General features: G+C 51.3%; 1 long non-coding RNA gene across 1 annotated transcript; it reads left to right on the top strand.

The window, feature by feature from the left end:
• The first annotated feature begins 4,316 nt into the window (after window positions 1–4,316).
• Window positions 4,317–5,533, top strand: LOC132350827 (uncharacterized). The gene is made up of 3 exons (XR_009498022.1): window positions 4,317–4,882; window positions 5,107–5,226; window positions 5,305–5,533. It is a non-coding gene; the product is annotated as an uncharacterized LOC132350827 (long non-coding RNA).
• The last annotated feature ends 345 nt before the right edge of the window (window positions 5,534–5,878 follow it).

Below are 5,878 nucleotides of genomic sequence, written 5' to 3'. Positions count from 1 at the left end.
CTGAGTCAGGCCAGGTCATTTGGCCCTTCAGATGCCCTCTGTGTATGCCGAGCAAAGGGCCACATGCTACACTCTTCCTTGAGAGAACTAGATTTCCTCAGCACTCCAGCAGCTTTAGGACAACGTTTCTACCCCGTCTAACATGCCATGGAATTGTGCCTCATTGCCCTATTGTGAGCTCTACTGAAAATGCACTCTGCTAAGCATTCCTTCTAGGACTTCCTACCTGAAGTCACCCTGCCTCCAAGGGAACGTCGGCTGGCGTTCCAACTGTGAGTAAAGCACATTTCTTCGCGTTACAGTGCAGGCTTTTGGAGCAAGCACAGGCCCAGTGGCCTAACTCAGGCATTCCTTAGTCGAGGCAGTTCACTACACACAGAACACCCCGTGTAGAGATGCTGATTCAGGGAAGTGCCCAGTGTGTAGCTCGTGTCTCTTTTCACTTGTTAGGAAGCACGTGTAAGTGTGCTACGTGTCCGCTGGGAAATGGGGGCCTGACGGCAGAAGCCATCTCATCAGAGGTGTTGGGAGTGTGTAGAGGCCTTATATTCCTGTTGTGTGTCCTGCAGGCCTCCCATGAAAGACCAGAATCTAGGTCAACTTGGGCAAGCCACTTAAGTGAGCCTCAGCTTTCTTTATTTGTAAGGTGGGCACCACAGCGCTACCCTCCCGTATGCATGGCGAAATCCTGGCAACAAACGTACACCATGTGGCCCCACTTTGAAATCTTTAAAGAGGTCTGCCAATAAAAGTGTCTGTAGGTTGTACCTTCCCTGCAATGCGACACCTGGTCCAAGGTGGAGAGGTTCAGGAGTGAGCAGTTTGCCTTTCACATGAATGGACAGAGCTCAGCCAGCGGCGTCCCTTCACTGAGATCCTGGCTGCCGAGGTCCACACTTTCCATGTATCCAGGCTAGTTTCAGATGGAGACTGAGAGGGAAAATAGGCAGGTGTAAGGATGCAATCCTCAAATCTTTGGCTTCAAATAATCCATCCCAAACTGCTACCCGAGCCCCCCAGTATCAAAAAGGAAACATATTATAGACCCAGAAAAATGTGTTTCCCAAAAGGCCTAGGTTTGCCCTCATAGTCATCAGTATCTAAAATAGAAGTAGCAGTACACTTAAAATCTTAAACTTCTATGTATTTAGGGACCAAAGGCATTTTCATCAGAAAGAAAAGGGATTTAATAATGAAACCACAGAGAGATAAATTGTTTTCAAGCCCCTGATAAGAGAGGGGAGAAGTGTCAACCTCATGGGAGTTGCAGAATCAGCAGTTAGGATTTTTGGATGCCATCTCTGGGGGAGAAGAGACTCCAGCCTGTACCCTCCCCGCCCCCCCTCCGCGGTATGCCTGGTTAGGAGGCGAGTCCTGCAGGCGCGGTGGCCCCTGGGCTGGCCGGAGCGGCAGGGTGAGTACAGGGGTCCCTGAACAGAACAGTTTACCCTCCCTCCCCAGAGACACCTGGCAATGTCTGGAGGGTGGGCTAGCGGCCGGTGGCCAGGGACGCTGCTAAACACACTGCAATGCCCAGGACAAAGTCCACCACAGGGAGCGATTCAGCCCAGAATGTCAGCAGTGCTGAGGGTGAGAAACCTATGCACGTGGCAATGCTGGCCTCCAGGAGAAGCTCGGGAGACAGCCCAACCCCCTTCCTGCCCACAAGGGGGCGATGGTCCTCTCCTGTAGCTTGCTCCGATTTAAGGGCCTTTTGCTGTCCGCTGCTGGTGAGTGACCCGGTGCCCTGGCTTTAGGGGTCGGGGCCTGAGGGCATCGTTAGCTCCCTGAATTCTGTGCACTCAGAGTGCGCTTCACCCCCACGCTCCCTGCTGTTGTAGAGCAGGGTCTGCAAAGCCAGGAGGGGGGATTGCTGGATTTGGCGCTAGCAGGCGCGGTCTTGGCGTCACTGGTAATGCACAGGGTGGTATTTGGGGTAGAAAGAGACAAATCAGGCCGATTAGTAGCGAGGTGGTGGCTGCTGTGCGGAGCGCCCCTGAGTCGCGAGGCTCCGGGTCCCGCTGGTCAGCAGCAGAGGTGTGACGACGACACAGTCTCACACCGTGCCCCGCGGCCTGGGCCTTTCGGAGCTGCCCTCTTCAGAGGGCTCTCCCAGGCGCAGACCACCCCATCCCCAAGCCCCAGCACGCTGGCCACTCCGCACTGGACATCGAGAGGTCATGCGGGGTGTGGTGTCCACGCCAGACTGACGTCCAGGTCAGAGGGGCTCAGCCTGAGGCTGAAAGGAGATGGATGGATCAGTAGGTTAGTGGCGGTAATATCTCTTGGGAGGGAATCACAGGGAATTTTTACTTCTCAGTTATCTTCTGCATTTTAAAAACTTCTGCCATGCGTATGCATTTCTGTAACCAAAACCTTATTAGAGTGGAAGCTTAGCGAGGCAGCTTTGCAAAAGGACCCTGCCTGACTCTTGACCCACCTGTGTGCCTAAATGCGCATGCAGCTGGGGCTTGGTCAGCAGTGGTGACCTCCTGAAGCTATTTACAACCTGTAAACGGTGTGTGCTCCTCCATGGGATACTTCAGTTCTCTGACTCTCAGGTTCTTCTTCTGTGGAGAAAAAGGGCAGATATGTTCTACAAATGTCCACAGTTCCCCGTGGAGAAGGTACCTCTGGGCATGAACATGTGCTGGAGTGGCATGATGCTGGTGTCTGCCCCTCGTAGCTCAATCTCAAAGACTCCAAGCAGAGCTACCTACTTTATATTTTTCTTCCCTTCTGAAGACATTGGCTGACACTTGGCCTTGGTCCAGGGTGTACGCCTTCTTCAACCTGTTGACTGCAGAGTCCTCACATTGCTTTGGGCTTGGTCCAAGTCTGTGCTTGAGTGGAGGACGGGGCTTTGAGAGGGTCCACACGCCCCTCCTTCCCAGCCACGCACCTTCTTTTCCTTGCCAAGCTCTCCCTTCTCCTACTGTGCCAACGAAGCAGCTGCTTCAACCTCTTCTGTAACCTGGGCTCTCCCATCTGTCTTCAGTTTTTCCCGTGCTCATAGCTGGTTAGAAACCTGCGGGGGGGTGTTTTTCAGACGAACTTGAGTAACTTGCCCTCGTAGATTCGTTAAGAGCCTGTAGGTGTCGAAGGGATTTGTGGAAAAGACCCAGCAGAGTCTGCGAGAACCCGAGGCGGCTGTGGCTGGAGCCAGGTGAGCCACAGGTTAGGGGCGTCTGGGCCTCATCCTGTGTGAGGGTGGATGTGCTACTGCTGTCCTCTGCCTCGGGCCCTCATCTGTGAAATGGGGGAACAGTGAGGACTGCCCTCCCGAGGTCGTCATGAGGCTTAATGTGTGAACGCACCGACCACTCAGAGCAGCCGTCACCGCAGGGAGCAGTGTGTGTGTGTGCACGCGTGTGTGTGTGTGTGTGTGTGTGTGTGTGTGTGTCATTGTAGCCGCTGGGCTTCGCTTTTCTCCACCAGCTCCTTCTTCACGGGGAAGCAAGGAGAGGCATGGGAGGGAGAAGACTAGAAAAAGGAGGCAGAGGGAGGTCCCTGGGGAAGGGTTTCTGCCACTCATGCATGGGTGGCCTGGGGTCCAAACTTGGGGTTTTACACCAGGGCGTGTGAGCAAGGGGCTGCAGCCAGGGGCAGAGCATTTGCAGACCGCACGCAGGTCTGGACAGAGCAGGAAGATGCCAAGGCTCTGCCTCCTCCCAGCTGTCAAGGCCCGAGGCAACAGGTCACCCCGTCTGAGTCCCTGAGAAATTGGGAGGTGCTAGTCCAAGGGCACAAAGTTTCAGTTATGCCAGATGAACAAGTTCTGGAGTTCTGCTGTGTACCTCAAATATGGTGCCTGTAGTTAACAATCCTGTATTGTGTGCTTAAAATTTACTGAGGATGGCTCCTATCTTAAGTGTTCTTACCATACACACAAAGAATGATGATAATAGGAATAATAATAAATAAAGGAATGAATAGGTCGGGAAGACACCTTTGGAATGACACATATGTTTACGGTGTAGATTGTGGTGATGGTTTCATGGGTGTAATCTGTCTCCATACTCACAAAGTTGCATGTATTAATCATGTACAGCTTTCTGTATGTCATTGATACCTTCATAAAGTGGTTTAAAAAAATAAAATGGGGGGGGAATATAGTCACTCCAAGTACTGAACACATCGCCTGTCACAGTAAATAAGCAAATAAATGTAATTATGGTTTAAGCTTAGCTCAGGACTGAGAGTGGGTACTTGGCAGGTGGTGCCTGTGGCCAGCTGCTCCGCCCTGGCTCAGCACTGCTTCTGTGAAGCACAAGGGCTGCCCAAACACAGAGACCAGCTCCAGGTGCAGCTCCTGACAGAGAAGGTGGGCTGGTCGCAGACACCTTGTTTTGGTTACTTGCTATTCCTTCCCCCACACACCCTTTCATTGTCCTGGTCCTTAACCTTTAACTCCTGTAAGAAGCTGGGTTTGCAGATTTCTGAAGACATTTTGCAGTGTGCAGACCTGTTTCACCTTTGTTCCCCATCCTTGGGTCTGGAGATAAAGGCGGGAATACAGTACTCTATGAAAGGAACAATCATAAACCTCAGGTGCCTCAGACTTCAAAGAAATGGCAAACTAGGCATCTCATTTTATACATGGTCCTCTTTAAGTACACTTGTATGTACATAAAATGAAATTGTACTGAAGTAAATCTTATTGCTGAACGTTTGCTTTCCGGAAGATACTTTGGTGTAATAGTTCCTAAGAAAATTTGTTTTTTTAAAGGACCAAAAGTGGGGTGAATGTTTCATGGGTAAAGACCTTTTTCGTAACGAGTGAAGGTGAAATGAGCAGACTGTGCGACTCAGATTCCAGCTGCGTCCCCATCACTACCCTCGGGAGTGTGCCGGAAGGACCCCAGAGAGCTGGCCCACTGGGGTGAGCTTATAGCCTTGGGGCCCCAAGCTGCAAGGATGGTCAGCATTCCTGGCGCTCTGGGTTCACCAAGACCTGACTGAGGTGGGTGGGAGGTCAGTGGGAACACAGTTTTGCCGAGAGCTATCTTGTTGGCCTGTATTAGAGGGGGAACAGAAGGTCAGAGCAGGCCTGGGTGAACCCCAGGTGCTGGCTGAATGTCTTTTTTTTTCTTTTTTTTAATAAAGGGACTCTCTTTTCTGGTTGTTGGCTGAGTATGTAATGTCCACTCTGGGTCATCTAAGGGCCGAGACCAAGTACTCTGTTCCTGCTGTGACCCGTGCTTCTGCTACCACGTGCTGCACAAGGTAGGTACCTCAGAGTCCTAGCTGAACAGCTCATAGAGAGACAGGTCTCACCCTTGCTTCTCCACCTGCATCTTACAGAGCTGGAAAGTAGGAACTGCAGCCCGGCAAGCCACGGACCCAGGCAATCCTAAAACTGCAAAGTCACCTGTGTTGATTCCAGCCAGCTTTTAGTAAGTAAATCCGTGACTCTTGTAAGAAGAGATTTCAGAAGATGTGTACCTTCTAGAGAATTCACATTTAGTGAGGGGCGTGTGAAAAGGTGTACACAATTTTAATCTTTTTATTTTACTAATAGTGTATCTTAATGATTGAAAAATAGAAATTCCTGTAAATATAAAGAAAACCAGAAAGTACTCATACTTTACACACCTAGTGTTCACGATCTAATGGGCCTGCTTCGCCTTCCCCTCTCTCTTCTATCTGAGCCTGCACGATGGACGGGACTCACCTGGTACAAGTGACGTGGGGTCGAGCTGGACTGTTGGTTTTCTGCTCCGCCTCTGCTTCCTCTCCGCATCCTGGACTTTAAAGAAGATGAATGAAATGTCTGCTCTGGTTGCTGGCTGTTTCATCTCCAACTTAACCTCAGTCTGTGGTTGTGGAGGGCCTCAGAAGTCAGGAAGGTCCCCCGCCGCCAACATGGGGAGGGTGG

Source organism: Balaenoptera ricei, chromosome 16 (genome assembly GCF_028023285.1).
Source record: "Balaenoptera ricei isolate mBalRic1 chromosome 16, mBalRic1.hap2, whole genome shotgun sequence".
In the NCBI taxonomy this organism is placed as follows: Eukaryota; Metazoa; Chordata; class Mammalia; order Artiodactyla; family Balaenopteridae; genus Balaenoptera; species Balaenoptera ricei.
Note: the sequence above shows the minus strand (reverse complement) of the source record. Positions and strands in the feature narration are given on the sequence as shown.